The following is a 10,633-nucleotide window of genomic DNA, read 5'->3' as shown; positions in this document are numbered from 1 at the left end:
CCACCCGCATGCACACCACCACCCCCCCCCCCCCCCCCCCGCCATTGCCGATCCACCGGCGGGCCGGTCTCACCCAGTTGCGGGTGGACGCGTGTCTATCGCAGGCCATGGAGGATGATGACAACCCGCCCTCCGATGAGCTCCTGGCTCTACATCGTTGGACTATGTCTGACCCATGGCCACAGTACCACCATCCACCCGGACCATCCCTGCATGCGGCTGTGACACTGCAGCGCACGGTCCCGTCCTCTGCCCGGGGGATGTTGATGGTGGCCCAGGGGGAAGGGGGCAGACTCACCTGGGGCTGAGGTAAGACCACCCCTCACACACACACTTGCGCTCAACGTACATGACACGCCCGCACACTTTGGACAGAGCACAAAGGCAGCTTCGGTAGGTGTAACATTGACTTTAATAACCAAAGGAGTTCATGCACGTGCCCTAGCCCCTAAAACTCATCTGTGCCCTGCACCCGTGCCAACTTACTCAGTGTCTAATTGTTTGGCCTTACGGGCCCTTTGACTACGTCTACGTGGTTCCCCAGACGGTACAGCAGAACTGGAGGTGGACTCCTGTGATTCCTGCCCTCTGACACTGGATCCCTTTGGCGGCCGTTTCCTGGGGCGACCTGGCCTAGATGGGCCAGGCTGCGGCCCGGGCGACTGGGATGGCGAGCTGCCAGCCTGTCCTGCCCGTTGCCCACCCGATGCACCTGGGACGGAAGGGGGGGAGTCCGAGGTGTCGCGGTGTACCGGGACCTCCCCTACAGAGGGAGCCGGGACGGACCACACCACCTCCTCCTCCCTCGGGGTGCCCGATGGCCCCCAGGCCTCTACATGGGTGGGGGATGCGAACGGACTGGCCATCCGACGCCCCCCCCGACATCTGGCGCTGCCAGTCCTGGAGGCCCGTGCTGGTATCGACAGGGGTCTGCAGGTTTGCAGCCATGGAGCCCAGGGTGTTGTCAAACCCTGTCTGTGACAGTGCGACGCCGGCTCGCACATGACCACTGGCGCCGATGCCCTCAGCGATGGCCTGCTGAGACTGGGCCATGGCCTGCAGAGACTGGGCCATGGCCTGCAGAGACTGGGCTATGGCCTGCTGAGACTGGGCCATGGCCTGCTGAGACTGGGCTATGGCGTTGAGCGCCTCTGCCATCTGGCGCTGGCACTGGCTCATGCCCTCCTGTGAGAGGGCAGCCATTTCCTGGGCCACAGGCGCCGCCTGCACGAAAGGCCCCAGGCCTCGCAAACCGTTCCCCATGTCTGACACCGTCGCACCCATTGCCTCCACCGCGGACGCCACCCGTGCGGTGTCAGCCTGGGTGGCACGCATGACCGGGACCACTCCCAGCTCCTGGACGCGGGTGGACTCCTCCACCTGCGACCGCAGCCGCCGCAAGCCACCCGTCACCCTCTTCGCTCGTCTCCGGGTCGGTGGTTGCATCGGATCTATGTGTGGGTGTGGTAACTGCAGGAACCCGGGATCCATCTGGGCGGCAGATGTTTGCTTGGCCTGGGCTGCCCTCCGACCGCCCGGTACCTCTGCTGCTCCTACCTCCACCTGCTGTACCGGGACGGCTGTGTTGTGCGCACCAGTGAGTGTACCAGACGCCTCATCACTAAAGTGCCCAACCGTGGTGAGTGTTTCTGCGATGGTGGAGGGTGTTGGTGACAGCAGTGGCGTTGTGTCGTGCTCTTCGTCCCACTCTGACTCCATGGCACTTTGGGGTGGGGGTTCGTCTCCACCCATCCACTCTGAGGTCACTGTCCCGGTATTTCGTCTTCCCGGGTAGGGGTGTCCTGGGTAGTGCTGTCCCGGGTAGTGCTGTCCCGGGTAGGGTGTCCTGGGTAGTGCTGTCCCGGGTAGTGTTGTCCCGGGTAGGGGGTGTCCTGGGTAGTGCTTGTCCCGGGTAGTGCTGTCCCGGGTAGGGGTGTCCTGGGTAGTGCTGTCCCGGGGGTAGGGGTGTCCTGGATAGTGGTTGTCCTGGGTTAGTGGTGTCCTGGGTAGTGGTGTCCTGGCTCGGATGTGACGGGGGCCTGTGGCTGCCCCCTCATCGCTGGGTGGTCGCTCCCGCACGTGACGGGGGTGTCGTCTCCCTGTTGCTCCAGGTCTCTCCGTCTCCCGTGGTGTGCGAGGGGCATCCTGCGGGCGTCGCATGCTGGAGGGTCCGGGTCTCTCCGTCTCCCGTGGTCTCCGAGGGGCATCCTGCGGGCGTCGCATGCTGGAGGGTCCGGGGTCTCTCCGTCTCCCGTGGTGTGCGAGGGGCATCCTGCGGGCGTCCGCATGCTGGAGGGTCCGGGGTCTCTCCGTCTCCCGTGGTGTGCGAGGGGCATCCTGCGGGCGTCGCATGCTGGAGGGTCCGGGTCTCTCCGTCTCCCGTGGTCTCCGAGGGGCATCCTGCGGGCGTCGCATGCTGGAGGGTCCGGGTCTCTCCGTCTCCCGTGGTCTCCGAGGGGCATCCTGCGGGCGTCGCATGCTGGAGGGTGCGGGTCTCTCCGTCTCCTGTGGTCTCCGAGGGGCATCCTCCAGGCGTGTGCATCTGCGGGGATGGGTGCCTGGACGTTTGGTCCTGCGATACACAATGAAGCATGTATGGTTAGACATCAGGCAGTGATCAGGTGATACGGGAAAGGGGATATAGGGGAGGGGGGATATGGGGACGGGCTGTCGGTGGCTCACTTGCTGGTGGGCCCCCGACCTCTGCATCAGCAACCTCCCGGTCCTCAGGTCCGCCAGCCAGTTCCAGGGCCCTTTCCTCGTGTACGGTCAGTGGCCTCTCATCAGCGGGCCCTCCTCCAGTCCTCACATGCTCCCTATTGTTGTGTGCGCGCTTCTCCTGTGGGGGGGTGGGGTGGCAGGGGTAAAAGGCAACAGTGTTAGGCAGTATATGAATGCACGCCATCGGTTGCGCGTGCATTGCAGAGGTTAAGGTTCGGGCTGGATTCACTTGGGGATATGGGGGATATGGGGGAGGGGGGTATATGGGGGAGGGAGTGATATGGGGGAGGGGGGATATGGGGGAGGGGGGATATGGGGGATATGGGGGAGGGGGGGATATGGGGGATATGGTGGATATGGGGGAGGGGGGATATGGGGGAGGGGGGATATGGGGGAGGGGGGATATGGGGGATATGGGGGAGGGGGGATATGGGGGATATGGGGAGGGGGGATATGGGGGATATGGGGGAGGGGGATATGGGGGATATGGGGGAGGAGGGGATATGGGGGAGGTGGGATATGGGGAGGGGGGATATGGGGGATATGGGGGAGGGGGGATATGGGGGATATGGGGGAGGGGGGATATGGGGGATATGGGGAGGGGGGATATGGGGATATGGGGGAGGGGGGATATGGGGGAGGGGGGATATGGGGGATATGGGGGATATGGGGGAGGGGGGATATGGGGGATATGGGGGAGGGGGGATATGGGGGAGGGGGGATATGGGGGAGGGGGGATATGGGGGATATGGGGGAGGGGGGATATGGGGGAGGGAGGATATGGGGGAGGGGGGATATGGGGGATATGGGGGAGGGGGGATATGGGGGATATGGGGGAGGGGGGATATGGGGGATATGGGGGAGGGGGGATATGGGGGAGGGGGGATATGGGGGAGGGGGGATATGGGGGATATGGGGGAGGGGGGATATGGGGGAGGGAGGATATGGGGGAGGGGGGATATGGGGGATATGGGGGAGGGGGGATATGGGGGATATGGGGGAGGGGGGATATGGGGATATGGGGGAGGGGGGATATGGGGGAGGGGGGATATGGGAGAGGGGGGATATGGGGGAGCGGGGGATATGGGGAGGGGGGATATGGGGATATGGGGGAGGGGGGATATGGGGGAGGGGGGGATATGGGGGATATGGGGGAGGGGGGATATGGGGGAGGGGGATATGGTGGAGGGGGATATGGGGGATATGGGGGAGGGGGGGATATGGGGGAGGGGGATATGGGGGAGGGGGGATATGGGGGATATGGGGAGGGGGATATGGGGAGGGGGGATATGCGGGAGGGGGGATATGGGGGAGGGGGGATATGGGGAGGGGGAGATATGGGGGATATGGGGGAGGGGGGATATGGGGGAGGGGGGATATGGGGGATATGGGGGAGGGGGGATATGGGGAGGGGGGATATGGGGGAGGAGGGATATGGGGGATATGGGGGAGGGGGGATATGGGGAGGGGGGATATGGGGAGGCTCACCCTGCCTGCTCTGACGAGGTCGTTCACCTTCTTGTGGCACTGGGTGCCTGTCCGTGGTGTCAGGGCCACAGCGGTGACGGCCTCTGCCACCTCCCTCCACAGACGCCGGCTGTGGCGTGGGGCAACTCTGCGGCCGTGCCCGGGATACAGGGCGTCCCTCCTCTGCTCCACCGCGTCCAGGAGCGCCTCCACATCGCGTGACTCGAACCTCGGGGCTGAGCGACGGCCAGCCATCCAGTCGGGTGTTGCGGTCGGGTGTTCCGGTCGGTTGGGGGGGAGCTGCGCGGCCTTATTAGCCATCACGCCGTGCAGTGCGTGTGACGCTGCACGGCGTGAACCACTGCGCAAGCGCGGATCCCGTTACGTCGCTGCTAGCCCATTTCGGGCCGGAGACTATCGTCCCATTTTTATGACGTGACGCAAGTGGGATTTGCGCCGTTTTTTGCGCCGATCGGCGGACTTTCCGCCGATAACGGAGAATTTCGCCCCAGAACTCACTCATTGTACACACAAATATATGAATTAGGAACAGGAGTAGGCCACTCGGAATGCTCCGCCATTCAACAGGCTCAGGTTTGATCTGATTGTGACTCTATTCCATGTTATGCCTCCCCCTGTAACCTTTGACCTGCTTGTTAGTCAAGAATCTGTCCAGAAATATTAATTGAACGGGTTGAACAGTTCCATCCTGAAGTAGGGCCAGGATTCTCTGATTCTTGGCGGCACACCGTTCGCTGCCAGTGGGATTCTCTCTTCCCGCCCCTTAGCAATGGGATTTCCCATTGAGGCCATCCCACCTTGCCGGGAAATCCGTGGGCAGGATGTGCTGCCAGGGTGAAAAGGGAATCCCAACGGCCGGAGAATCCTGGCTGTAGCGCAGAGATTACATAACTCGAACGAGTGATGCGGAAACTTGGACTAATTGTCCAGAGACCGTTCAAACCCCACCACAGGGAGGCAGTGGTGTAGTAGCATTGTCGCTAAACTATTAATCCAGAGACCCAGAGTGATGCTCTGGAGATCAGGCATTGGGAGAATGTGCAAACTCCACACAGGCAGTGAACTGGGGCCGGGATTGAACCCAAGTCATCAGCACCATGAGGCAGCAGTGCTAACCACTGTGCCACCATGTCGCCTCTTCCAAGCCACCTAACCTGTGTTGTGTTATGCTGCTTCGGATAACACAGGCTGCTATTTGATGCAGTCTTAACTAAAGGATGCTCCAGACTCTGAAATGAGTTCAACATGTTTAGTGAACTATTAACACAGTTCTCAAATGAGTTCGACTCTCTGCTAATCTAACTGTAGTAACTCAGTCTAACTGTACCAGCTTGCTCTAAGCCACGTGCTGGGGTGTGATGCTGCTAATCAACCCTGTCTAACTCTCTAGATGTCTGTCTGTGGAAAGAGGCAGGGTGTGAGTGCCTCATCCCTTTTATAGTGTTTATGTCATGCCCCCTTAAGGTGATGCCACCCCTGGGTGTCCTGACTGCCCATTGGTTGTGTCCTATTCTGAGTGTTCATTGGGTGCATGTTTGCATATCATGATAACTTGCACATCTTTGGAATGTGAGAGGAAACCAGAGCACCGAGAGGAAACCCACGCAGACACAGGGGAAAAGTACAAACTCCACACGGGCAGTGACCTGGGGCTGGAATTGAACCTGAGTCCCTGACGCTGTGAGGTGACAGTGCTAACCACTATGCTACCATGCTGCCCCTAAGTTGGTTTAATAATTGTCTTTAGGGAAGGAGATCGACCACCCTTACATGATCTGGCCTACAGACCAACAGCGATGTGGTTGACTTTTAACTGCCCAGTGAAATTACCTAATTGTGGTCAGGAAGGTTATTGCCAGCACCGCCTCAAGGGCAATTAAGGATGTGAAATAAACGTTGATCTCAGTGACAAATTCCGCATCCTGTGAATGAAAAAAGTTCTATTTCCTGTAGGTTTCTTGTCGCAGATCCTGTACCAGGTGTGTCTGGTGCATCCAAAATGTTAAACCGGTGTCTGACGGAGAAAGTGTAAGTAAAGACTAAAGCAAGTGGAAATGTAATCAAACACCACTGGACCCATTTCAGTGTAGCTGTGCCAAACTCCACACAGGCTCCCTCGGGCCTTCTCCAGGACTTGGCAGTCCTTTAGGCAAATATCCTGTCAGTGATTTAGTCATGCACGTTGCCAAGTTCCTGCCTCTGACATGGACAAATTGTTTACCTGACTGTTCTGTCCATGGCTAATTTAGATTACAAAACTGATCGCAAGAGTATTCCCAGCGCCTTCTGTTTACAAATCAGATTTCCTGAAACTGCAGCATGACTGGCTTTGCATTAGATCACAAAGATGTAGGGGCGGGATTCTCCGTCCGTTCAAGCCGGCGGGATTCTCCGTCCGTTCACGCCAGCGGGATTCTCCCGTCATGCTGCGGTGAGCAGGAGATTTGGCTGAGCGCCAGATTCTCCGCCCTCGCTAGCAGCGGTAGCGGACGGACTCGCAACGGAGAATCCTGGCCATACTTACAAACAAAAACAGTGACCAGGGGTGGGATTCTCCGACCCCCCCGCCGGGTCGGAGAATCGCCGGGGGCTGGCGTGAATCCCGCCCCCGCCGGTTGCCGAATTCTCCGGCACCGGATATTCGGCGGGTGTGGGAATCGCACCGCGCCAGTTGGCGGGCCCCCCCCCGGTGATTCTCTGTCCCGCGATGGGCCGAAGTCCCGCTGCTGGAATGCCTGTCCCACCGGCAAGAATCAAACCACCTATCTTAAGGGAGGGACAAGGCGGCGCGGGTGGGCTCCGGGTTCCTGGGGGGGGAGCGGGGCGATCTGGTGGGTGCCCCCACGGTGGCCTGGCCCGCAATCGGGGCCCACCAATCCGCGGGCGGGTCTGTGCCGTGGGGGCACTCTTTTCCTTCCGCCTTCGCCATGGTCTCTGCTATGGCGGAGGCGGAAGTGACCCCCTCCACTTCGCATGCGCGGGGATGCCGTGAGCGGCCGCTGACGCATCCGCTCATCCACCGCACGGCAAAGTCATTTCCGCGCCAGCTGGCGGGGCACCAAAGGCCTTTCCCGCCAGCTGGTGGGGCGGAAATCAGTCCGGCGCGGGCTTAGCCCCTCAAGGTGAGGGCTGAGCCCCCCAAGATGCGGAGAATTCCGCACCTTTGGGGCGGCGCGATGCCGGACTGATTCGCGCTGTTTTTGGCGCCGATCGGCGGACATCGCGCCGATTGCAGAGAATCCCGCCCCAGAAGTTGTGTAAAGTAATAAAAACAGAAAATGCTAGATAAAATCAGCCGGTCTGGCAGCATCTGTGGAGGGAGAAACAGGGTTAACGGGCACGATTCTCCCAATCAGCGACTAAATGCTCCTGCCAGCGGGAAAACCAGAGTGATTCCGGCTGCCGCTCGGAGTGATCCTGACATGACATGAAGGTGCACCTGTTATTTCTAGGAAGCATTTGAGAATAAAGAGGAAGGCTTTTTTTTAGAACTGTGGTTAGAAAACCACCTGCTCTCCTGAGTTAATGGATCCCATGGAATCCATACAGGAGGCAGAAGACCATTTGGCCCATTGAGTCTGCATTCACTCTCCAAAAGAGGAAGCTACCTATGCCCACTCCCCTGCCCTATCCCCATAACCCCCCGAACCTACACATCTTCAGATACTAAAGGACAATTTAGCATGGCCAATCTACCTAATCTGCACACTTTCGGACTACTTGTAGAGCTATACAAAAAAATAAGCTTAATACCCCTTTGAAACTGACTCAACCTGTCAATCAAAAAGCTTTTAGAAGGCAATGGTGCATGAAAAGGAATGTAAACAGTGCAGTTCAAAGTTTTTAGCCTTCTAGACATACAAACAGTCTTCAATACTTTAAAAGGCAATGAAATTGATAGTGAGAAAAATATTTCAAAGGTTTCCACCAGATTAAAGGGGTTACCTTTACCTTTATCTCACTGAATTTGGGGTACTAACAGATGTTTTGAAGGGTTGAGGGGTCCAGATGGGAGCACTTTCACTTTATCAAGAGGGAACTTTAATTTTGAGATACTAACTGCCTGTATAAAAGTGTTTAAAGGCTGCAAATGGGAAGAGCAAGCAAGCGACCCCCATCCCAGGAAAGACGCCTGACCTGAGCCCCTCAAGCCGAGCACAAGCCCCCTGACACCCACCTCCCATGAAGCGCCCTGCAGGCCATTGTGGGAAGGGTACTCGCCCCCTTGTCACCCCTCAGAACAGAAGCCACTAGGAACCCTTTCTTATATACTCACGCCCATCGGGGGGCAGAGGGGGGAGCAGAAGCAACACAGGTAGCTCTTGAATCAGGCTTCCAACCTGATAATAGCATTCAAATGAATGCTGATGAGCGCTTTGCATGTTCCTGCTGGCCCGGGTCAGGAAACCCATTAGTGCCGATGGGGCGGGCCGGTTGACTGATTTTGACCCAACATGGCGTTCAGGGACCATTGCAAATCCTGCAGCTAGCAGGCAGCCCAGAGAATCCTGGCAAATGTTTTGGTTAACTATGTTTCTCCCTCCAGAGCAGCTGTCGGTTTATCCAGCATTTTCTGTCTTCAGTTCAGATTTCCAGAATCTGCAGTGTTTTGATTTGTATTGTGTGAAGTAAGTTGGCCTTGCGCTATCTGTTGAGATCAACTCATACGAGTGTCAGATGTACAGTGGGATAGCTCGGTGACCATGTCACTGATCATAATATCCATCTAATTACAGCTCAGAATTCCATAGGAAACAGAAATTGGGTCATTTTTAATTAAAAAGGAACTATCAGCTTCAGTGAAAGCAATGGCTTTGCCATGCAGAATATTTCAAAGCTGTAATCTGGCATCTAGCTCATTCGACTGGGCTGTTCCCTCTGTCCTTACATCTAATGATGTTGTTTCCATCATCAATGATGTGACTTAACCACATGAATTCAAAATGCCTGCAGCTTAATCAGATGTTTGTTTTCAAACAACCATAGACTGCACCCCTCTAGCCTAGAACAAGCCCCCTGACACCCACCTCCCATGAAGCGCCCTGCAGGCCATTGTGGGAAGGGTACTCGCCCCCTTGTCACCCCTCAGAACAGAAGCCACTAAGAACCCTTTCTTATATACTCACGCCCATCGGGGGGGCAGAGGGGGGAGCAGAAGCAACACAGGTAACTCTTGAATCAGGCTTCCAACCCGATAATAGCATTCAAATGAATGCTGATGAGCGCTGACTTGCACTGGGATGGAAAGCTCCAAGCAGTCGGTGCTTGTCATTTTATGCACTATCAATTAAGATGAGACGAGAGTAGAGAGTAATCGAGGCTTTATTACGCAGAGATGTGTATCCTCCTGCAGCTGCTGCCAAAATGGCTGCAGCTCGGAGAGCCCACACATTTATACTCCACCTACTGGGCGGAGCGAGCAGGCAGGGATCTACCCCCGTACCTGTAGTACAGGGGCCTGACCGTAATACCCCTTGTGTGCGGTATATACAATACAACAGTGGTGACTACCACATCGGTGCAGGCCACGAAGGTACAAATCGAACAAGAGCTTTATTAGAAAAGTGTTCCAATGGGCTTTTAGGATAGACTGCTCATCTGCCCGCGCAAACGGCCGGTGACGTCATCAACACATCACGTAACAGGACTCTTAAAGTGACCTTGTTCCAACTTGGAACAAACATGAATACACAACAGTGCTGTGTTCAATGCTCACCACAAAACAAAGCAGGATTCCTGCAATGTTTCTCCATCAGAGAAATGCTCTAGTTAATATTTTATAAAAGGGACAGGTGAATTGTATGCGTAAGGCACCTCGTCATTGTGAATGGAATACAAATAACATGCCAAGACCTCAAACCTCATTTATTATCTCTGGCACCTCCCACGAGGGAGGTTGGCTCCCCGCCCTGTTCAAACTGGTGGGCAGGGACTCACCCCCCCCCCCCCCCCCCCCGCCCCCCCCGCCCCTGCTCGAGGATGAATAAATCGGGAAGTCACCTGTCAATATTTCTCCTGTCACTGGCATGGGCCCCCTCCCTCGGTAAAACCCAAGGCCCACGCTGCCAGCAACTTGATGGACGGGTCAGCAGCCTGTTCCTCCACAGCTTCCCATCAAGAATATGGACAGAAGCTCCCCTCATGATAACTGGCATCAATTGTCGATGGGGGTTTAGTCAGTTGCACTCTTGCTTCATACTCGGAGGTTGTGGGTTCCAGTCCCCCTCCAGAGGTTTGGGCACAATGTCACAACTGACACGCCCGACTGGCGCTGGGGGAATGCCGCATTGTTTAAAATGACAACTTTCAGATGGGATGCCCTGGCTTCCCTCTGACTAAAAATACTAAATCAGGTGATAATCATGTTGCTGTTTGTGCGATCTTGCTCGAAGCAAATTGGGTGCTGCCATCCAACTTTGCAAAG

The sequence above is a fragment of the Scyliorhinus torazame genome, chromosome 17 (assembly GCF_047496885.1).
Source record: "Scyliorhinus torazame isolate Kashiwa2021f chromosome 17, sScyTor2.1, whole genome shotgun sequence".
In the NCBI taxonomy this organism is placed as follows: domain Eukaryota; kingdom Metazoa; phylum Chordata; class Chondrichthyes; order Carcharhiniformes; family Scyliorhinidae; genus Scyliorhinus; species Scyliorhinus torazame.
Note: the sequence above shows the minus strand (reverse complement) of the source record.